The sequence below is a fragment of the Pinus tabuliformis genome, chromosome 9 (assembly GCF_031772625.1).
Source record: "Pinus tabuliformis cultivar Carrire ecotype Pingquan chromosome 9, CPIR1, whole genome shotgun sequence".
NCBI classification, from domain to species: Eukaryota; Viridiplantae; Streptophyta; class Pinopsida; order Pinales; family Pinaceae; genus Pinus; species Pinus tabuliformis.
This window is the reverse complement of record NC_142307.1, coordinates 1,108,452,703-1,108,478,271: the sequence shown is the minus strand read 5'-3', so window position 1 is coordinate 1,108,478,271 and position 25,569 is coordinate 1,108,452,703. Positions and strand designations below refer to the sequence as shown.

Genomic DNA, 25,569 nt, shown 5'->3' with positions numbered 1-25,569 from the left:
GTTGACCATAATGAGTCATTGTCAACCAAGGTCAACCATGTTGAACTAAGATCAATATAATTAAAATGGTTGAACATGGTCAACAAAATCTAACCATGCTCAGCCGTGGTCCATTATGGTCAACCATAATCAATCATGGTCAACCATGATCAACCATTGTCAACTTGATTAGAATGGTCGAACATGGTTAACCAAGTTTAACCATGGTCAACCATGATCAATAGTAGTCAACCACATTAGTCAAATATTATCAACCATGGCCAACCATGGCTAACCATTATCAACCATTGTGAACCATGGTTAACCATTATGATCATAAATGGTGAACCATATTCGTCAACCATTATGGTCATAATATAGGGTTAAATATTAGAGTTTATGATATTGGGATAAATATTAGGATTTATGGTGGCGATCCCGAGGAGGGACACGTAGCTGTGACTGTTTAATTCTTTGGTTCTGAATTAAGTTTGGTGGCAGGGTTTTGGTGTATGACTTTAATGCGATTTATTTTTTGTTGTCTACCCTCTGTACTGACCTCGAGCTTGTGACTATGGCTTATCACTTTCGTTGAGGGTGTTTGGAAGTCATTTCTTCTTTGCGATGGTTTCGCTCTTCAGGTGCTCAGTGTTTTCACATGGTATTTGCAATGGGTGGTAAATATCGTGCCTTGTTTGTCTCGTATGGTGGTTTACTGTGCTCTGCTGGTTCTTTGTGGTTTGTTGGTGTTGTGCCTCTACTCGTTCTCTGTAGTCTGTTGATGTTGTGTCTCTGCTCATTCTCTGTAGCGATTCACTGCTCTGGTTTTTGGAGGGTCTCAGGTTGTTTTCCACCTGCAAGTTTATTTTTCTCTATCATTTGCTTCAAGCTTCATCTATGCTTTGTTTGCAGTGATTTGTATGTTGATGTTGGGTCTGGTGACAGTTTGGCTCCGCAAATCTCAGGTCCCTGCCTGGTTGCTACACAGGACGACTCGGTGCACTTACTCTCAGGTAAGCTTCTCCTTCCAATTTCATTTTCACTCCTTGTTTTTGAAGGTTCTAATGCTCTAACTCCTTGGTGAGTAGGCAGAACGCGTCCATGGCTCTTCTGCTGGTGGAAACCCTCTGTTGTGGGTCTCAGCTCTCGTCCTCCGTCACGAAATTAATCCTTCTCCAGGTAAAAACCCTCGTTCCTCTTCCAGTTGGCTATTCGCTGTTGTTTTTTGTTTCGTGGCTCAAATTTACTGTTGCCGTGCTCTGTGGTGGTGTGCAGGCCCTTCCAGGGGAACGTTGCTCCACAACTTCGACCTGGGGACTATTCGCAGGCTTAGGGAAAACCCGGGTAGGGTCTTTCCGTGGCTGTAGCGATTTCTTGCTTGCTTTGTTTCTTGTTCTATCGATACTTGCTCTGTCGCTTGCTCTTGTCTGTATTCGGTTATGCCCTTGGGGTTTTGGTTCCTTTGTGTCTGTATGTGGTCTCTGAGGTGTTCATGCCCTCGCTGTTTGATTTGGGCCTAGCCTGTGGACTGTAATTTTGTTGGTTTGCGTGGGTTTGGAACCCTCCACGATTTCTAGGTTATAGAATTTGTACAGTGAATTTTGTTGAATGAAAAATGAAAATGCAATGTACAGGAAATGCTTTTAAATGTGGAATATAATAGTACCTTGGTTTTGTTTTGTTGAAAAAAGAAATATATATGATGGTGTACCTCTGTTTGGTTCTCAGATTTGAAATGCTTCCTGTTACAGAATGCTTGTTGATGCTTGTTCGGATCTTTTGAATAAATGGTTTCACCATCTTGCTTTCATTTTGATGCCTGAAACATCGATACATAGGGAATGTAATGAAAATTAATCTACCTCCTTAATGACAGATTTTGAATTGTTTTCTATTATAGAAATTCAAATAATTGTGAAATTACCACTGCTGGGCTCTCTCTCCTCTCTGGATGGTAGCCCTTCCATCCTCTCTAATTTTTCCTTTTCAATACATTATTAGCAGTTTCTTTACTGTTGAGGAACTGTTCCTCAGTTACTTTTCAGTTGCTTAACAATTTCTTCAAACAAGTTCCTAACTAATCCTATTTTGATATGTTTGCCTAATTTAAAAACTAACAATGGTTGAGTTAGCCTTAATTTTAAATCAAACTAAAATGAAACAGAAACTCAAAATGTTTTCCTCTCTGTCCGGCAAAATAGAATAGAATAAAAACATTTCCGAGCTGTTGCCTCTTCACTCGGATGCTCTTGCATCAATTTATAATATATAGTTTAATATTTTGGTTTATAATATTGGGTGATCAACCATGGTCAACCATATAGGGTTTAATGTTAGAGTTTATAATCTTGGGTTTGTAATGTTGGGTTTAATATTGGGATTTACAATATAGGGTTTATAATATAGGGTTTAATATTATGGTTGATAATATAGGATTTATAATATTGGGTGATCAACAGTGGTCAACTATAGTCAACCAAGGTTGTCCAAGATTAATATGGATAGAATGGTCATCCAAGGTCACCCATGGTCGACCATCATTAGGCATGGTCAACCAAGCTCAACCATGGTCAACCAATATCAACATGGTTAGAATGGTTGACAATGGTCAACCAAAGATAACCAGTGTTAACCATGATCAACCATGGTCCATTATGGTCAACCACGATTAATCGTGATCAACAAAGGTCAACATGATTAGAATGGTTGAACATGGTCAAGCAAGGTCAACTTTGGTCATATTCAATCATGATCAACCAAGGTCAACATGAATAGAATGGTCAAACATGATCAAGTAAGTTCAGCTTTGGTCAACCATGGTATACCATGATCAATCATGATCAACCAATGTCAACATGAATATAATGATCTAAAATGGTCAAGTAAGTTCAACTTTGGTCAACCATGATCAACCATGGTCAACTATGGTATACCACGATCAACCATGATCAACAATGGCTAGAATGCTATATTACATTACAATTTATTGAATGTCAACACTCTTCAATTGCAATCAAACATAGTTGTCTTTTAATATTATTAATTAATATTAATAATCAAACATAGTCAACCATTATCAACCATGGTGAGTCCTTATCATCCATTATAAACTATGGTCAACCATGGTAAAACCTCTTTGAATATGCTCAACCATGGTCAATAATTATGACCATAAATGGTCAATCATTATGGTTAACCATATTGTTCACCCATTATAATCATAATATTGGGTTTATAATATAGGGTTAAGTATTAGGTTTTATAATATTGGTTTTAATATCACAATTTATAATATTGGGTTTAATATTAGGGTTTATGATATTGTGTTTAATATTAAGGTTTACAATATTGGGTTTAGTATTAGAGTTTATAATAGAGAGTTTAATAATAGGGTTTATAATTTTGAGTTTTTAATATATATATATATATATTTATATATATATATATATATATATATATATATATATATATATATATAAAACTCACCCAGACATATATATATATATATATAATGTGGTTGTTATTATATAATTATTAAACAATCACATAGTCAAACACATTATTAAATGTGGTTTGATCATGTGTAAAAGTGGCTTTGAGATTAAATTCCTATGATATATCTAATAATTATTAATGTGGTTAATGTATGTCTATTGGCCTCTATTAGCCATATCTACTAATATGTTTGTGCATATGCTTTACATATGGATTTAGACTTATATCAACCACATTAATAAATATAGCTGTGTTCATCTTTATATTATTCTACCTTAAACTAAAACTATTAAAATTATTCAAAAGCTAAATGAGAGTGTAGGCCGATGCAAATACCCACAATTCGCTCCACTAGAAAATTCTCAAAAAAAATTCTCGCAATTGGAGACTCAACCATGTAGCAATCAGGGTCATTCAAGGAGAGTTGATGCACATAAATCCCTCCTTCCTTCACTATTCGTTTCACATATTTGATGTTCATTTTTGCAACTTGCTCTCTATAGCCTGCACATGTTCACACTGCGATTCCAAAGACATTGGGAAACTCAGTGTAGTTATCTACGTAAATCAGCAGGAAAAACGGATGGTTATTAGTAATTATACATGGAGCTATGAATCTCTGCATCAAGAGGATAGTATAGGTGAAAAATGTACCTCAAACGAGATGTGATGGTCTCTTAGATTGATTTCACTTTTCTCGTGTACATTGTCTCGGCTCGTAGATTGTAGTAAATGGATGTCTATTCCATAATTAAACAACCTACAATAGTCGAAACCCAAATTATAAACTACAAACATCTTTCTCCTTAGACAGACTGAATACGCTGTTGACATTAACCCAAATTATAAACTACAAACATCTTTCTCCTTAGACAAAGACTCAATACGCTGTTGACATTATAAGTTTTGGGAAAGTTTTTTGTTGTGAAAGTTTGTTTACTATGACTACTATCCATGTTTTTAAAATGTAAATAGAAAAACAAATTCAACCTACTTACCAGGATCCATCAAAAGCCAAACGAACCAGGTCTTTTAAAATGAACGAAACTGAGGATGTCTTTATAAAATCGAATGGACCTACAGACGCGAGAAATATGATTCAATAACCTGAGAGAGGGGACCTGATCCCGGTCCTTCGTTCTTAGCAGAGTTCACCAGTCTCCATGAATGTTAATCTTACAGTACCTGCATTCCTGCTTTTGTCCTGAATAATGGATTCAAAATGCCAAAACTACCTGACTAACATGAAAATGCAGACATGGATTCATCTCTCGACTCACGTGAATGATTCACGTGTAAGTTCTCACTAAATTAGAATCTCGATTCACGTGTACGTTCTCACTAAATTAGAAGCCCGAGTGTAATGGAACGTGAAATCTCATCATCTCATTTCAAGTGAAACGTTGGGTGCAGCCTACACTCAACAGCTCATTTGTTTTTATTTATTTATTATCTTAAGCCATTTAATTGTCCGCAACAATGTACATGACAGATCAACATGACAAATAAAAGGAGATAAATACTTAGAAAATAATGTGTTCTCATTTTCAGAAATTGGTATATATCTATCTATCTTAAGTAATCAAAAATTTTTATTAAAATTTATTTTATATTTTTGATAAATTCTAATCAATTTGAAGCGATTATATATATAATATTGTATTTTTTAAATGTTATATCATATACATAACTTAAATTTGTAAGTCTAAAATTGTTTTGTTGGATTTGAAGGAAAATTATAGAAAAATAAACCTAAAAAAATGACCAAAATGTAAAAGAGTGACACTATTTCAAATGTTTTAATCATAAAAACTTATTGTTTTCAATTGTTTCATATGATATATACATAGGTTTTTTAAACAATATATAATATATACATAGTTGACATTAAAATATTTTACATAACAAGTGCATTGAGACATTTAAATGGTCCCCATTAAAATGGTTTTTTTATTATTAATATGTTTTTAAATATAAGCCAATATTTACTTAATCTTGCATATTAAAATATTATATTCATGACCCATATTGAAATATTTTATTATTATGAATATTTTTGAATGTCACATTAATTTTATATTAAGGATTTGCATGAATGGCACAACTCCCTCTTAATATTCTTATAAGGAATTACTTGATGTTTTTTATTTTATTTTTTTACTTTCAATTACCCTTTTCTTTGGATATTGAATATTTTATTATATACAACATTAAAATATTGATATTGAATATTTTATTTTAACATTTTCTTTCTAGGTATATACATTCTTTCTATGTATAGATATGCATAGAAGTGATATCGACATAAATCAGTTAACATAGATTTTCAAATAGTTTATTTAAGTTATGAAATTATATGAAATCATATGTTCATCAAAATATCTTTTTATAGAATGAGTGAAATATGTTTACTACATTGGGTTGTAATACCAACAAAAACCCAGTGACCATAGTGAGGATGAGATTATTCATGTTTTATAATGCTTTTAACTAGCAATTGCACCAGATGTTGCAAAAGAAACGTTAACGTTGTAAGTCATGATTCATGTCATATAAAAAAACATTGAACATAAAAATTAGTAAACAAAATGGCATTCAAAGCTATTCCAAGCTAGAAGATAACCAAAAACCACTTACATTATCTCAAATTGACAAATTCTATAACGTTTCCAACATAGATTGTCCCTTAATATTCAAAGATGGTCTTTTAAGTTCAAATATCAAATATTTGATAGATTTTGAAATAATATAAGTAGTAGATGACATTAAACAAACTAAATAAATAATATTAATTCATGAGCAATATGATGAGTATCTTTCCAAATGTGAATTTGCATCAAAACCTTACAAATTTCATAAGTAAATGAGCTAGACTTAAGCTCCCAATTACTCATAAATTTTGGTGTAATTTGGTGTAACGTCTACAACTTTGATGGGAAACTCTAGTGCAGTGCACTTGATGATGTTAAATATCTCCATTGTTTCCTTAGAACATTATCTTTGAAATTGTAAAGAAATATTTTGAATTGCATGGACACTAACAACAAATAACTTCTTGTATATATCATTTATTTATGAAGAAAAAAAGCAATCCAACTTTCTATCTGATCATGACTAAATATCAACATAAAAACTTATTTTAAACTTGTATCGTTTATGCAATCTTTCATATTTATAATTTAGACATTTAGTCATATATCTCACAATATAAAAAAACTTCAAAGGAAACAAAAATTTTAAAAATAAAAAACATACTTAACATTTTATCATTAAAAATATCTTCTACATTGTACATGTCCATTATTTACCCTTTTATATTACAAAGTTATCAAATTTATGTGAAACATTTTCTAACATGAATCATATCCCATAATCTTAAAAAATTGAAGAAAAAAAGAAAAAATTAAAAGTGGACAATGCTCTAAGGTGGCCATCCTTCTATTTTTATTTTTAATAATTATTATTGTTATTATTTTTATAAATAAATATAATTTTAAATTTTATTTGTTTTGAAAATTATTGTGAGTTTGAAATAATTCATACTTCATTCAAATTCCATTTTCAATGTAAAGGAGTAAATTCATTATTTTATCATTTTTTTATTAAAAATATGTCATATTAAATTGGATTCATTGTCATTACATATCACTAAAATCTATAAAAATAATTAAATGATTGGTAAATATTACATTAAAATTATGATTTGAACCAAACTAAATCATTTTCATATTAGATTTTGAAATGGTTATGATATTAAGTAATGTTGGAAGAAAAAATCTTATCACACAATACATATGGAATCATTAACATTAATTTGTTTTTGATTTTTTTTTAATTTATAATTAACAAATCTATATAAAAGCATGCATATTAGTTCCAAATCTATTTTTATTTATATAATTAATAAAATATATTAATAATATTTAAAAAAAATCAATATAATTATTCAAAATCTACTATTGGATGAATTTGTTTAAAGAAAAACTACGAAATATATAAGTCACGCTAGTCACTAACATAACAACTTTACACTGTTAAGTTAAGTCACGTTAGTCACTGACATAACAACTTTACACTGTTAAGTTAAGTCACGTTAGTCACTGACATAACAACTTTACACTATTTGATTGGAGAGAAGTGGATCTTTTGTTGAGAATTTACTAAATAATTATTTTAGATAACATAGCAACTTTAATTCACTATTCAAGTGAACTGTTATGGTATCACCAACAATATTTCCTTTATTCAGCATGATATTATGTGAGATTTTCTTATGTATTTGATGAGACAGGGGCCCATAAAGAAACAAAAAAGGGTTTTTATGCCTCGGAGAGCAGACCCGCGATCTTTCCTTTATTCGGCATGATATTATATTATGTGAGATTTTCTTATGTATTTGACAAGGCAGGGGCCTATAAAGAAACATGAAAGGCTTTTTATGCCTCAGAGAGCAGAATTTATTCCCAAGAAGTTGAAAAAGCTTGCAAAGTGTAGATTTGTTGTTGATATTGTTTCCTTCCACACAGGTTTGGTGCATATTTCTTTCTCCTCTCCTAGCCGTTTCTGACCATTTTTCAATATTGAACTGTCTCACTTGATCAAAAGCTTGCAATCTCTTACATTCTACCTACACATAATTTGTTTATGAATGTAATGATTTCTACATTATTGTATGTCAAGGTCCAATGGAGGAGAAAGGATCGGTGTCATATGAACTTTCCAAATGCCAAGGCTCTTATCTTAAAATTTTCTACAAGTGAATACTTTCTTACACCATTTATGCAATCAATGCATCAATTAAAGGTTTTGATAATTGTGAATGACAATTTTAAGTGTGAACACTCCAAGACATATTAGTATTGTCTTCATTAAATTTGTGAAATGTTATTTAGTTAGAGATATTAATTTTGTTTAGGTCATCTTTTCATTTATCAGTGTTGGTTCTTGTAGGTCCATCACTTTCTTCTTCGTCCTCTTCATTTTGGTGTCCTTTTCGAAAAGTGAAATTGACTTCCATGAAAAGTTATGATATTTGTGATAGGAAGTAGTATTTTTTATGTAAATTGTATGTAAATTGTCTTTTCTACAATAAAATGTACATGATTAATTTTGTTGATGAATATTTTTTGAAATTATTTTAAAAACATGGTACCACATATCATGTGAATAAAAACAAGTTATTTTAAGAACATGTTAGCAAGTATCAAATCGTAAAGTAAGAAGTTGAATGGAAAAAACATAAATAAATGCTTACCTATCCCATTGTATAAGCAAAAACATGCCAGTGCATATCAAGTCATAAGGTATGAAGTTGAATTAATAAAATCAAAACACAGGCCCTCGTATTGGCAAAAACATTGGTGGAGGAAGAGTTAGGTCACTTTTTTGCATGAATTACATGAATTCTAAGTGAGAAATGGATGAGATTGTTTAAAAAATCATTGAAAGCACATATTACTTTCCATACTAAGGAATAGAAAGGGACAACATCAGTGAAACTTTTCTTTCTTGCATCTTGAGAATTGATGGCCAAGCAAGAGAGGGCCACTAACCCGAGAAACCTAGAGGGTCACTATCCCGAGAAACCTATTAACTACACCATTGTGAGTGTGTCTCTATACTTCTTTTTATCTTTGCTTCTGCCTAAAGGTGTCTTGTAACATCAATGGTCATGCATGAGGAGGGTTCCCACTACCATTGAGGAGAGCACTTGCATATCATTCCTTCTCACTTCTCCAAATGATTTCAAGGGGAATTCGTTCATCCCCAACCAACATATTTGTAGAAATTTTGAATAATATGACACATATTCAGAGAGATTATCCCGATTATACACTATTACAAAATACATGCATAATACATAACCTCCTCTACGTTGATCATCAATTTTGCAGTATTCAGAAACAATCGCATGCGCACATTGAAGCATCAATCCCACATATCAACACAGTATGTACCCGGGGAAAGCATACAGCTGAAAACCCCCAACTATCTGTATATTATATTGATTGAGAACATGTAACAATACATAGTACAATACTCCTCACAAGTAATCAATACTATCTCCACCTGTTACACACAATACAGCTCAGATCTGATCTCCAAATCTCCCCCGCTGCTTGCCTGCCTCCACTGCACAATCCTGCAAGAGAATGAATGAATCCAAACTCGTTCCAAGTTCTATTTACCTTGGGAAAATCACTCACACTGGAAATCATGTGAGCACAGGCTATATCACTGGGCATATGCAATTCTCATGGGCATACTCAATCCTTTGATTGTGCAAAATCTCATGCACAACTATAGTCACAACTGATAGCAATCTCAACCTCTAACACCTGTCTCCACTGAACTATACATGCACTGACATGCAACTGAGTTAACTGATGTATTCTTTAGTTGCTTTATGAGTTAATAATTAATTCACATAACTCATCACTAGTCTATTTGCAGTTAGACTAATTACAACTAGTTTAACCAAGTCAAACTGAACACAACTCCATCAATTCCACATCCAACTCCACCAAACTCAACTGCTTGAGTTCTAACTGAAGTCCTGCATGCAATAGCTCAACTGACTCACAAAGAAAGCGCATTTACTTCTGACAGCTGCATGTGCCACATCTATAGCTCAAACTGAAGTTCTCCAAGAGGATAAGATAAAGTTTATAGTCTAAATATTATTATGAGACAATGATATTTGACTTTTCTATTTTTGACTAGCAGTCTAAAAATAGACTCTGATCACTCCTGCTGTGATCCAAAAATAGAAGTCCATCTATTTTTCCCAACATGACCAATCATCCATAAGCAACATCCTGCAACTCATAGACATGATCCATATGTCTAAAAATAGACATAGTCTAAAAATATACTTTGCGCCATAGTTTGCCTGTGGGCCCACTTAGTGAAGGCGACTCCTTTCCAGTAATCTCCATCATCTTGTTGCATTCTCAACAATATTCAACCAATCCTCCTGAGAAAACAAATATGGTGAGGAAGAAGCTTGCAGCCTCTGAGAAAGAGTCTTTATGCTAAGACTTCATCCTTTGGGAAACGCTAAAATCACATCTCCTACTCTCTTTCCCTCCCATTATTACCCTCTCATTTATCTATTTCTTTTACCCTTCAATGATGTTGGCTCATTATCTTCCTCCCTCACACACTCTCTATCACTCAATTAATCATTATTTATCTCTATATTTTCATATTCCCCACTCTCATTCCCTCAATCCCTCTCATCCACCTCTTCCCTCTCTTCCCCCTACTCTCTATCACCGAGTCTCAATATTTCACTACCTATAACACCTTTTTTCCCTCACTACCCAACTCCCTTCGATTCATTCCATCTCCCTCTCTCTCTCTCACACACACACACACATGCACACACACACACACAAACAAACACATTCCTATAATTTACAATTATCTAGTTTCCCATTTCTCACTCTAATTCTCTAGCCATATTTCTCTATCCAACTTCCACATTTTACGTTCATATCCTTCCCTCTCTCTCTCTCTCTCTCTCTCTCTCACACACACACACACACATACACAAACACACCCCTATAATTTACAATCATCTCTTTCAGATTTCTCACTCTATCTCTTTGTCCCTCTTTCTATATCCGGGTTCCACAATATACATTCATATCCTTCCTTCTCTATCTCTCTCCCACCCTCACTTCTTGCTCTCACAAACTATTAGTCTCTATCTCAATTTTGATCGTATATCCTCTCTTGCCTCCTAATCCCATTCCCTCATCATTTATTTTTTCTTTCCTCCCTCTCTCTCTATTCCCCTCTATTTATCATTCTCCCGACCACCACACTCTTTCTCTACCCACCACTCTCTCCCCCACATCATTTGTCTCCCACCCATTCATTCCTTTATCCATCGATCTCTCTCTAAATCCCTCTCAATCTCACTCTCCACACTCCCCTCTATATCCCCTTTACCTCTCCCCCACCCTTAATCATTTATCTTCTGTTATGAAACCAGCTCAAGAAAAGATAGAAAAGATAGATCAACACCTTAGAATTCAGCCTCTTCGAGGGGGCAACCTCCTTTACATTACATAAATGAACAATTCTTGGATGATACAAATGAAAAGACCTCCTTTCTATATATAGGAGTCTAAGGGGTTATAACATAATCAGAGCCGACATAACAATAATAATGTAAGGGCACAATAATAACAATAGTGGGCTTCTATGGGGCAAAATAGTAACAATATGGGCACTACATGGGTACATCAATATAATAAGTGGGTTATACTAATAACAATAAGGGGTTACACTAGTAGTATAGGGGCCTAACATGCCCCTCTACTTCAAAAAGCGTTGTCCTCAACGCTTGAGTAGTTATTGATGCTTCTGTATAAAATTCTTGCCCTCCCATGTGGAATATTTAGCGGGTAAGTTATTCCACTTGATGAGATACTCTGAAATTGATCGATTTCGTAGCTGTCGGGTTCCTGTTTCTATGATTGCTCCAGGTTCCAATATGATTTTTCCTTCCTCTTCAATTTCTGGCAATATTGCTTGAATTGGGATCTTTTGCAACTTTTGAATAAGTGGCCATACTTCTTCGTCCTTCTTCCATTCATCCCTTGCTTCGTTTATCCAATCTGGTTGGATAATATAAATAGCACAAAACAATGCTTCCACATCCTCATCCTTGAAGAGTCTTCCCATTCGGTAAGGTCGCCATTTTTTAAGTGCATGTAGTATTGCCAACATTTCCTTCTCATAAATAGCTTGCTTGAGATGTAGCAGTAAAAATACCCAATCACCTACATCAAAACATTTTTCACTACGATGTTGATCTACCTGTTGTTTCGTTTGATTTTGCACCGAAGTGGCGTTATCCTTTAAAAGTTGGAGAACTTGTTGTTGATGCTCGATGTGATCTTTCTCTGCTTGAACCTTTTTCTTCTTGATATGTCCTTCTATCTTTTGAAGAGTGGTAATTTCTTCCAGTCCTTTACAAGATATGGTCTGATTCATTTCTTGATGCTCGATGTGATCTTTCACTACTTGAACATTTTTCTTCTTGATGTGTCCTTCTATCTCGATAGTTTGAGGACTGGTAATTCTTGCCAATGCTTTACAAGATATGGTCTGATTCATTTCTTCTTTCTTTGGGGTGGTGTCTTGGCATATATCCTCTTCTTTTGATGTTTCTTGATCCTTTTCTTCCTCCTCTTCATATTCTATGTAAAATAATTTCTTCTCAGCACACCTATGACCTTTAGTGCATTTGCTATCACAATTGTAACAAAGCCCTTTTTCTCTTTTTTCTTCCAATTGTTGTGGTGTAACCCTTGTAGGTTGTGGGAGGTTGGGAGAAACAACACTTCCATCTTTATAGTTGTGAGGGGTATGCTTCCTTGTTTCCATAATTTTGCTTTCCATTATGTCACAAATCCCTTTTACTCTTTCCAATTGTTGTGGTGTTTCTCTAAAGAAGGTGTTGCTCTTTGTATCCTCATAATGTGCTATCATTTCCTCCGTGAAAATTGACCACGTAACAAGTTTTTTACGCGAACAAAGCCCTTCATACCATAAAAATTGATCTGGTTCTAAATATGAAGATGCAATACATACCTTTTGTAATAGTTGTACACCATGTAGATCAAAATATTGCTCCATCTGAAGTATCCAATTTACCGGATCCTTGCCATCAAACTTCCTCATCTTGCTTTTTCTTGATTTTAGGAGCTCGACCTTGAAACGACTGTAACTCTGTACTTTCAGATCTTTAAGTTCTAAAATTGTGAACTATAGTAGCCCTTTGTGTCCTCTTTCCAATGCCACCAATCTGATCCAAATTGGATTCTCTAAGAAAGAGTTATGAACAATCTCCCAAGATGACCTGATTATAGACCTTTCCAGAAGAGAAAAGTTGTATGAAGTGCCACGTGTACAATTTTTGATATTTGGTTCTGAAAAAGATATAAAAGAAACTACAGTCCGTCCTCTTTCTGTACCTTCTTACAAAATTTCAATCTGATTCTCAGAGAGAAAGTTATGATGGTTTTCCCCAGGTCACCTGTTTTGAATGTAATTCAGTAGTTTGCAAAAATACCAACTTCCTTAGATCATATCTCCGCAAATGTCGTGCAAAAAGCTCTGAAATTCGGACCCAAGGTTCAGCGCGATTTCGTCTCAAATGGGTTTTTTTTTGCGACTTCTGAAAAGTCACAGAAAAAAAGTTATAGCGAAAATGCCACGATGACCTCACTCTCCCTCCCTCTCTCAATCTCCACATAGACCTCTTCTTTGATAGAACCATGCAAGAACGCGGTCTTAACATCCATCTGATGTAGGTTCCATCCTTGTGAAGCCACAAGGGCTATGATCAAGTGGATGGTTGTATATCTGGCAACAGGTGCAAATATCATAGTCTATACCTCCCTTCTCAGATAAACCACGAGCATCAAAATGAACCTTATACTTTTCCATACTTCCATTTGTTGCATGCTTTATCTTGTAAAGCCATTTTGAAGTAACAATTGTCTTGTCCAGGGTCTGGGAACTATTTCCCAGACATCATTCTCCATAATATACTCATATTCTATGGTCATAGCATCCTTCCATAGTTAATGCTTGATGACATCTGAGAATGCTGAAGGTTCATTTTGTATGATCGTTCTCATGATGGTCAGGTATCCCTGATACCTGTTAGGTTTCCTACTTTCATGGAAGGTTCCTCAGGGCGCAACATGTTCTTCAGCATCATCAAGTATCCCCCTAAGCCATGAAGGCCTCTTCCTAGAAGAGGAATTCTCATGTGGATGAGGTTCAATCAGATCCATGGGTTCTTCTACTTTAGGCATTGATTCATCATCCTTTTCTTTCGATTCCCTGGTGTCAGCTTCTTGAGAGCTACTCAAAGTCAGTAGATTGTCCACCTTGCTGAGAGCCATATCTTCGTCAAAGGTGACATCATGACTAATTATGACTTCCCTTTGACCGGTGGTGAACATTTCTTCAAGAGTTTAGGAACCCAATTCTTGATGAGGGCATCGATTTTGTACATATATGGCGGTGATTGTAGTTTCAGCCCATAGAATCTTTGGAAGTCTTTGATCATGTAGCATGACCCAGACAGATTCCACACTCGTGCGATTCTTCCTTCCCGCCACACCTTTCTGCTCAGGAGTATGTGGTGTAGTAGTCTCCCTCTTAATGCCAACCTCAGGTATGCCTAAGTGAACCAACTGTAATATATCGGAGGTCTTGCTTTGGCTGGAGGCGAATGGTCCCCTTTTGAGCTTTCCTTTTGGTACATCTTGGACATACACCTTCTTTCTCTACTCAGAATTCGAGCATCCCTGTAACCATTTGTCTTACATCGAGTATAGCTTTATAATGAAGGGGGACAAACCTCCGATGTCAAAGTTCAGACTAAAGAGTTGTGTTACAAGACATGACACCTAGTGGACGTCCATTGACTTGATATAATGAATCAATACTAAACCCAAGAGTAAAGGCATCTTTAACATTATTTTTCCATATACATACCTTGCCATCGCTGAAGGTTACCTTGTGGCCTTTGTCTTCCATTGCCGAGATGGACACTAGGTTCTTTTTGAGGTTAGGTGCATTTAATACATCCTGGACTTTCTAGCCTTCTTGAATGATTGTCCTCTTCCTCGATTCCTAGCTCTCCTCTTACCTTTGCTATTGAATTTGTCATTCCTTTGATTTGCCATCAGAGGGATTTTAATCATTGTCCCGGTGTGAGTCCTTTCTATTAGGGCACTCCCTTGCATAGTGACCTGCTTTATCGCAGATGTAACATCGTCCTTTTCTTCCACCCTTAGGTCCAGCCTTTCCTTTTGATTTAGTCCCAGAATTATTTCTTTTCTTAGCATGAGAAGAAGAGGCAACGGGAGGACCTTTAGGCATGGGAATTTCTTGCTCTTCTTCCCTTGTTTCTTCTTGAATGCATCTAGCCATGAATTCCTCGAAACCACGAATTACATTATAGTTCAGAAGAGTAGTCCTGAACACGTACCATTCGGATGGTAATCCTCCAAGAGTCGTGAGTGCCATTTCCCAGTCTATCGTAGATTTCCTTGGAGGTGTCCAGTTCAGAGATGTAGGCCACCAAGTGCTTGTCGATAGAGTCCCGGATGATCTTCTATTGCTTTGACTTCTCCATTTTTTCATTTGCTCCAGGCAGCAGCGGATGCATTTGGTGGAGGCTCAATAATATTGCCTCTCACATTATCCAACACTCCTTGATTCTCAAGGGTTAGATCGATAGACATCTTCCATCCGTGATAGTCATCTTTCTCACGGAGCTTGTCTTCAACAGGAAAGAGTGTTGAGGACCCCATAGTTCTTTTAGAATAGCCTTGCCAATATTCTCTTCGATGATTGCTCTTGCTCTTGCTTGGGCTTTTTCTTCACCTCAGCTCTGATACCATGTTAATTTATGGTATGTTCTATGCTTATAACAGTTTACTTCTTTTCCTTAGTATATTCCAAAGATTAGCAATCACACGTACATAAAGTAAAGTGCAGATAGAACATTAAACGATCGACAGAAAACAAGCCAAGACAAGAGACACAAGATGTGGCGGCTAGCTAGGGACAAACCCCACAATGTGTGGGGAAACCCTTTGATCAAATCTTCTTTTATCTTCAATAATTCAGCAGAGAGAAATAGTACAATAAATCTGATTCATATCAGCAGTAGAAAACCCTAGATCAACAGCATCAGCATTAGCGGCTTATTATCAAACTAGGGTAGACCATATCTCACAAACCGACCGTTGGATTGACTTCATTCCACCACCAAAAGTTTCAGCTTCCAGACGAGGTTCAGATGAACCTACAACGCAGTTCAGATGAGGAGATCTTCTAGGCCACGCAAGTCAATCTTTACTTCTGCAGTTGCAGCTTCAGTTTCAGCAGTTTCCGGCTTCAAACTAGGGCAGTTGATATCTTGCAAACCATTCATCGGATTGACTTCATTCCACCACCAAAAGTTGCGGCTTTCAGAGGAGGTTCATATGAACCTACAACGTAGTTCCAAAGAGGAGATATTCTAGGCCACACAAGTCAATATTTACTTCTGCAGTTACAACTTCAAATTCAACAGCTTCCAGCTTCACATGTGTGAGAGAGAGACCCATTTCAGCACAGTAGAGAAGAGACTCATTTATGCGCAGTAGAGAGAGAGAGAGAGATGTGATGAGATGAGTGAGTCCAAATGAGGAAAAGTCCTCTTATATTTATACACAACGTTGGTGGGTGAATAGATGCGACTGTTGGGCTTCTGAGCCTACATGAGTTGTAGGTTGGCTTGATAATAATTCCATAATCAAAATAAATTCATATCTCCATGAATACTTATCGGAATCGGATGATCCTTATATCAATCCTACACCTCTCGATGAGAGGAATCTAATAAAAATATTATCAGCCATGAATAAGATGACCCACATGATGTTTTTCCCTGGTTGCCAATTTTAACAGTATGGCAGTAAGAAAGACTCCCCAAGCTTGGATCAACCCTGCATCTTGTCTATGGAATTGCTGGAGCTTGACATAGTATAAGAAGAATGGGAGATGTTGAGAAAAATTTCCAAACACACTGAAAGAGCATCCCTATGTCGTTGTTGTGGAAGTTGATCAGGAAAGCATGCTAGGTCAGTCCTTTGAAGAAGTGGTTGATGAAAATCCTGACCTCATAACAGAGCCAAAGCTTCATGAGTCAGAATTTCTTTGGAGGAATATGTCTGTGCCTTAAAAGAACAAAGTGAAAGCCAGTTATCTCAGATTGAGTCTCAAAAAATTGACATCCAGAAACTTCATGACCATTTGTAGAGACAATTCCACCATAAAGTGTAATATCCAAGTGATGCAAAAATTCATTTGAGGGTGTGATTCTTGGAATAGAATGATGAAGTGCACATGGTATTATCCTATAGTGTACTAAGAAGAACTATCAATTTTTAAACCATTTATGAATTATTACTTTGAGCGATTACTTTTCACATTATTGTTGTTAATATATATATATATATATATATATATATATATATATATATATATTATTTTATTTATTCAATATATTATTTAATTTTTTTGCCGTTGTGTTAAAATTGTGTTTTATAACAATTAAACAAATATTTCTATTTGGAATGCACATAAGCAAAGGTTTTCAAAATATTTTAGAATGTGCAATCACTTTAAAATGACAATACCATAATCAAATGTGTGTGTTTATTTCTAACTGTTTTCTTGATAAGGAATCTGTCATGAAAGGCTCAGTTTTTTACCTTAGGACGAGCACCATATTTTTAGAAAAAGACATATCGAAAGAATAAATCACTGGAAAACTCAATAAATTTGCCTTTAGGTAAAAATCCATGTCCTATCTTAGATTTGTTATATATTTTGAGTCAGTGCATGTTGATTATACAAGAGTAGAATTCTCATTGAGGAGATGGTGTTATGGATGATTTTTCTCCTTTCATGGATTTTCATGGCTAGGGTTTATGATTGATCTTGATTTCTTGATTAAGTGGTCTGTATAATCTTGTTGGATTTGTTTATGGATGATTATTAAGTGTAATTGGAGTTTTATAGTGTAAAGGGTGCATTTTCTTGGTTTCTTCTTAGATAAATCCCTTTTTGAAAACCCTAGGAATTAGGTGGATCTTCTAGGCTTAGTAGTGGACATCCCTAGGTATTACCCTAGACCCACTTACACTCTCGCAAGGGAGTTCTTAGTTGATCCATACACACAATGGAAAGACACTAGTCTCTCATCCTCCCATCAAATTCCAAATTCTAAAACTCTTTCAAAACCATTTTGTTGGATTTACTCTTCTTATCACGTTCAAACTTATTGCTCTAAATCCAAACAATGTGAACCTAGGGAAGTCTGCCTTGAGTTGGAGGAGAGCTAGCCGAAGTGAAGAAGAGGGTTGATGAGGTGACAATGGCCTCCTCGTGGTTACACTCAAACAGCTCTTGAGACTTTAGACTTTATCTCAAGAAGTTTGAGTTTGTGTGATTAACGTTTTGGCACAATTGTTGAGGATAAATTCCATTTCCCTGAATACATTTGTAAAGATGCTATAAATTTGATGAAGGTTTCATTATTGAATATTTTTACAGATTTTGAAGAATTTGTCCTTGTGAGGTGGGCCAAGCATAATTGTGAAGGCATTGGTGGCTCGCCTTAGTCACTATATTGCTATAAGGCACAAAATTACATTTATTATCAAATTTGAGCCTTCATATTGGGAAATTGCATGCGATACAGGATGGTCCCATGGAATTTCATGAAATATATAAATCACTTGATGTGAAGAGTATCATGGGTACCCTAAATAGTGTCCACCACATTGGTGGGAAGATTGTCCAAAATTTGATGGAAACCAATCATTGCCCATTTTTGATGTGGTAGATGTCTTGAGGTGTGTTTCAAAACTCAATGTGGTACACCAAGACTTGATGATGAGGTCTTTTTACATGTTTTTTGGAGGAAAAAGGGGATTGGATTAAATATCCTCTCAAACCAAAGAGTATATTATCCATTGCAGTTTTCATTGAAGAATTTCTCAAGCGTTGGGGTCCTAGAATTCAAAGGTATGAAGATACCTATGTGGAATTGATCTTAACCGACTCACATTGATCAAGATCACACAGAATATCACAGATTTCTTGATGAATATTTTTCCCATGCTCCCATGCTGAAGCTAGAACTATCTCAAAATTGCTTTGAAGAACAAGAATTGGATGAAGATAGTGAGTTTTGTGAGCATCTGGTTGAAGCCTGTTGCGATGTGAATTTATTGATTGGGCTTTGCATTGAAAGAAGAAAGGAACTTTATGTTGGATTGCAAGCTTATCAAATCGATCCTATAGATGTTCTTATCTTCGAGCTTGCTAAAAGGTACAAGGCAGTGAATTTTCCATGTGCTGCTATAGAAATAAGTATGGCAATAAGAAAGAATCTTCGCTCTTGGATCAACCCTTCATCTTGTCTAGGGAACTGCTGGAGCTTGACATAGTAGAAAAAGAATGGGGATACATTGAGAAAAATGTCCAAACACACTAAAAGAGCATCCCTATGTCGTTTTTGTGGAAACTAATCAAGAAAGCATGCTAGATCAGTCCTTTGATGAAGTGTTTGATGAAAATCCTGACCTCATAACATAGCCAAAGCTTCATGAGTCAGAATTTCTTTGGAGGAAGATGTATGTGCCTTAAAAGAACAAAGTGAAAGCCATTTATCTCAGATTGAGTCTCAAAAAATTGACGTCCAAAAACTTCATGACCATTTCCAGAGACAATTCCACCATAAAGTGTAATATCCAACTGATGCAAAAATTATTTTAAGGGTGGGATTCTTCGAATAGAATGATGAAGTGCATATGGTATTATCATGTAGTGTATTAAGAATAATTATCAATTTTTAAACCATTTATGAAGTATTACTTTGAGTGATTACATTTTAGATTATTGTTGTTAATATATCTATATATCTATATATATATATATATATATATATATATATATATATATATATATATATATATATATATATATATATATATATATATATATATATATATATATATATTATTTTCTTTATTTAATATATTATTTAATTTTTTGTTGTTGTGTTATAATTGTGTTTTATAACAATTAAACAAATATTTCTGTTTCAAATGGACATAAGCAAATATTTTCAAAATATTTCAAAATGTCCAATCACTTTAAAATGACAATACCATAATCAAAGGTGTGTGCTAATTTCTAACTGTTTTCCAGATAAGGAATCTGTCATGAAAGGCTCAGTCTTTTGCCTTAGGATGTGGACCAGATTTTTAGCAATAGATACATCAAAAGAATAAATGACTGGAAAACTCAATAAATTTTCCTTCAGGTAAAAATCCATGTCCTATCTTAGATTTGTTATATATTTTGAGGCGGTGCATGTTGATTATACAAGAGTAGAATTCTCATTGAGGAGATGGTGTTATGGATGATTTTTCTCCTTTCATGGATTTTCATGGCTAGGTTTTATGATTGATCTTGATTTCTTGATTAAGTGGTCTGTATAATCTTGTTGGATTTGTTTATGGATTATTATTAAGTGTAATTGTAGTTTTATAGTGTAGAGGCTTCTTGGATAAATCCCTTTTTGAAAACCCTAGGAACATTTTTAGTGGGGAGACTTCTCTTGAATTTCTTGGATTTTTTAAGATACTAGGTGGATCTTCTAGGGTTAGTAGTGGAAATCCCTAGGCATTACCCTAGACCCACTGACAGTCTCGCAAGCGTTAAATTATGGTATGTTCTATGCTTAGAGCAGTTTACTTATTTGTCTTCTATTAGCCACAGATTAGAAATCACATATACATTAAGTAAAGTGCAGATAGAACATTAAATGATCAACAGAAAACAGGCCAATACAAGAGACAAGATGTGGCGACTAGTCAGGGACAAACCCCAATGTGGGGAAACCCTTTGATCAAATCTTCTTTAATCTTCAATAGTTCAGCAGAGAGAAATAATACAAAATATGAATTCTGTAATTTTATATCAGCAGCAGCAAACCCTAGATCAACAAAGTCAAACTTGGTCAAACTAGCTTAAATTGACCTCTAAAATACTTGGTCAATTTCTGGTCAACTTGTCCTCAAACAACCTGAAGAAACAACCCTTGAACAACCCCAAAAGTATAGTCAATTAGCATATTTCTGAAGTCAATTGTAGCCCTAAACTAGGGTAGTCAACACCGGTCAAACTAGAGGACATATTACCTCGATTTTCATGCCAAAAATTGAGGCATGCCTAGGAGAGGAAACCACACCCAATCTGCACTTCTAGAAGGTCAACACTTGGTCAACGCTGGTCAAAGAGATGACCAGTTGCCATAATCTCCTCCTTTCTGCGTCTTCCTTGCCCTAGGATGTCTTCCTTTCAGCCACACGTGTGAGAGAGAGAGAGGCTCCTTTTATGCGTAGGAGAGAGAGAGAGGAGATGAGTGAATTGAATTGTCCAAATGAGGAGAATTTTCCTTGTATTTATATGAAAATGTTGAGGTTGAATAGACATGACTGTTGGGCTTCTGAGCCTACATAAGTTTGCTGGCCGACCTTCACAATTTGTCCATAATCAAAATAAATTCATATCTCCATAAATACTTATCGGAATCGGATGATCTTTAGATCAATCCTACACCTCTCGATGAGAGTAATCTAGGAAAAATATCAGAGGCCATAAATAAGGTCATTCACATGGAGTTTGGCCCTAGTTGCCAATTTTAACACTCACTCTCAACTAGGGAGAACTTCATCTGCAATCTGTCAGACCGTCGCTGCTATCCATCCATCAAATGCACTGTCGTGTACAGCTTGACCCCACTCTGCTCTGCTCCACTTTGCTATGCTTTGCTTTGCTCGAACTATGAAGAAGAAGAAATGATCGAGGATTTATCATACCATCCTCCACTGACCCAAAGTCAGTCTCAGAGTGTGAACCACTCTCACTGATCCCAGATCAGTATCATTGATCCCAGATCAATGGAGGTCATCCTAGCATAGGGAGTATGGTAGATACAACGATGCGTCCATCGATAGTACTACTATGGTCCCTATCCTCATTTCCCTGCTCATTGATCAGATGAGAGGTACTTCCCATGAGTCCCAAACTGCATGGGTAGGATGCCTCAACAAGAGAACTAATCATCTTGTCTAGTGGATGCCACGAAGAACTAATCATCCTGTTCAACAGGAGAACTAATCATCCTGCTCCACAATCTCCACGGAGAATGAATCATCTTGGTCCATAGGAGAACTAATCATCCTGTTCCTCAATCACCACGGGGTGTCACAGGGGAAGGTTGAACCTTTACCCTGTACATAGTGCACCACCAGGGGATGGTGAGTCGCCTTGTGGTCACATGTCGCTCCAAGAAGTACCTCGTGCCCCCCTGGAGCTTCCAAAGCTCAATACATCATACTCGACCCTCATAAGAGGGTCTCTGAATGACACCAAGTCGTTCTCAGAAAGTCAGGAATTTGACCTTTCCTAGGGGCTTTGTCAAAATGTCAGTGACCTGTTCATCTGTACCGATATGTTGGAGCCTTATTGCTCCTCGCGACACCATATCTTGAGTATAGTGGTACCTAATATCGATATGCTTGGAGCGATCATGAAATACGGGATTCTCTGATAAACGGATCCCGCTCTGGTTGTCACACAGAATCACAGTGGTATCCAATGTAAATCCAAACATCTCACTGAAGATCTTTCACAACCAGACTACCTCACAGGAGGCCATGCTAGCAGCAATGTACTCTGCCTCGGCGGTGCTCAAAGCCACCGAATTCTGCTTCTTGCTCATGCAGGATATCGAGGCAGATCCCAAAGAGAAATAGCACCTGGAAGTGCTCTTTCAGTCCACCACACTGCCTGCCCAATCAGCATCAGTATACCCAAGTAGTTTCACATCTCCGGCAGTGTATCTCAACCCATGAGTGATTGTGCCATGAAGATATCTCAATAGATTCTTGGCACCAATCCAATGTGAGTGGTGAGGCTCAACCATATGTTGACTCAATGTGTTGACTGCAAAGCATATATCTGGACGGGAGTTCACTAAGAACATTAATGCTCTGACGAGTTGACGATACTCGATAGCATTTCGTAAAACAGGTCTAGCAGCACTAACACTTAACTTCTTGAAGTCAAGCTCCATCGGGGTAGTTACGGGCTTGCAGTCCACCATGCTAAATCTCTCCAATATCTTCACCACATATTTTCCTTGAGATAGGAAAATCTTCCCTGGTTTCTGCCAGACTTCCAGTCCCAGGAAATAGTGCATAAGTCCTAGGTCTTTCATCTCGAACTCAGAAGCCAGCTTCCTCTTACATTTGTGAATGAGAGGGTCTGTACCTGTTAGAAAAAGTTCGTCAACACATAGCACCAGTATGAGAGGCTTGTCATCTATAACCTTAGAGTAAAGGTTAGGGTCGGCTTCACTCCTAGTGAACCCCAGCTTCATCAAGTAGCTATCGATCCTCTCATACCATGCTCGGGGTGCTTGCTTTAGCCCATATAGGGCCTTCTTCAACCTGCACACATGACATTCTCGATCATAAATCTCGAATCCTTCGGGTTGCTCCACATAGACCTCCTCTTTGATTGAACCATGTAAGAACACAGTCTTGACATCCATCTGATTTAGGTTCCATCCTTGCGAAGCAGCAAGGGCTATGATCAAGAGATGGTGGTATATCAGGCAACAGGTGCAAATATCTTGTCATAGTCTATACCTTCCTTCGGGGAGAAGTCACGAGCAACAAAACGATCCTTATACTTTTCCGCACTTCCATCAACTGCATGCTTTATCTTGTAAAGCCATTTTGAAGTGACAACTACTTTGTCCTAGGGTCTGGGGACCACATCCCAAACATCGTTTTTCATAATGGACTCATATTCCTTGGTCATAGCATCCTTCCATACTTTATGCTTGATAGCATCTGTGAATGACGAAGGCTCATTTTGGATGATCGTGCTCATGATGGTTAGGTATCCCTGATACCTGTTAGGCTTCTTACTTTCACGGAAGGTTCCTCTGGGTGCAATGTGTCCTTCATCATCATCAAGTGCCCCCCTAAGCCATGAAGGCCTCTTCCTAGAAGAGGAAGGCTCTTGCAGAGGAGGATCAATAGGATCCATAGGTTCTTCCACATCGGGCATCATCTCATCTTCCTTTTCCTTCGGTTCCCTGGTGTCAACTTCTTTAGATCCCCTTAAAGTAGGAAGATTGTCTACTTTGCTAAGAGCCATATCTTCGTCAAAGGTGACATCATTTCTAATCTCGACTTCTCTTTGACCAGCTACATAAATTCTATAGCCCTTAGTATTCTCGCTATAGCCCACGAAGATTCCTTTCTTTCCAGATGCACCCAATTTATTCCTTTTCTCTTTCGGCACATGAAAATATACAGGGCTTCCAAAAATTCTAAAATGAGATACGTCAGGTTTCTCACCAGTGAATATTTCTTCGAGAGTCTTGGAACCCAATGCTTGATGAGGGCATCAGTTTCGTACATATACGGCGGTATTTGCAGCTTCAGCCCATAGAAACTTTGAAAGTCTTTGATCATGGAGCATAGCATGGACAACTTCCACAATTGTATGATTCTTCCTTTCCGCCACACCATTTTGCTCAGGAGTATATGGTATAGTAGTCTCCCTGTTAATGCCAACCTCTTTACAAAAGTCATGAAACTCATTGGATTCATATTCAGTCCCATTATCAGTCCTTAAGGTCTTGATCTTCTTTTCAGTTTGATTCTCGATCAAGGCTTTGAAGTGTCGAAACCAGGAGAACACTTCATCCTTCTTTTTCAAGATTTCCAAGTCTTGCGAGAATAATCATCTGTAAAAGTGAGGTGATATAAATATCCTCACAAGGAGTTCAGAGGAATCATACCGGATATGTGTGAGTGAACCAACTGCAATATATCAGAGGTCTTGCTTTGGCTTGAGGGGAATGGTCCGCTTTTGAGCTTTCCTTCGGCACATCCTGGACATACACCTTCTTGCTCTAATCTAAACTCAGGCATCCCGGTCACCATTTTTCTTACATCGGGTAGAGCTTTATAATGAAGGTGAGCAAACCTCCGATGCCATAGTTTGGACTGAAGAGATGTGTCACAAGACATGACACCCAGTGGACATCCTCCGACCTGATATAATGAATCAACTCGAAACCCAAGAGTAAAATCATATTTAAAGTTCTTTTTCCATACATGTACCTTGCCATCGCTGAAAGCCACCTTGTAGCCTTTGTCTTCCATTTCCGGAATGGACACCGGGTCCTTTTTGAGATTAGGTACATATAATACATCTTGTAAGTGGATGGTATTACCCTGATTGATTTGAAGAGTGACATTTCCTACGCCTTTCATGGGATATTTTGAATTATCTACAAGAACAATTTATAGGTTGGTTTCTTTCTCTATCAAATTATAGAGAGCTTCTTTGTAACCAGTGAAGTGCCTTGAGGCACCACTATCAATAAGCCAATTTCCCAGCGAGTCC

At 36.4% G+C, this 25,569-nt stretch overlaps 1 pseudogene; it reads left to right on the top strand.

The window, feature by feature from the left end:
• Positions 1-649: 649 nt before the first annotated feature.
• Positions 650-25,569, top strand: part of LOC149152536 (ubiquitin-activating enzyme E1 1-like) — an 85,459-nt pseudogene continuing 60,539 nt past the window's right edge.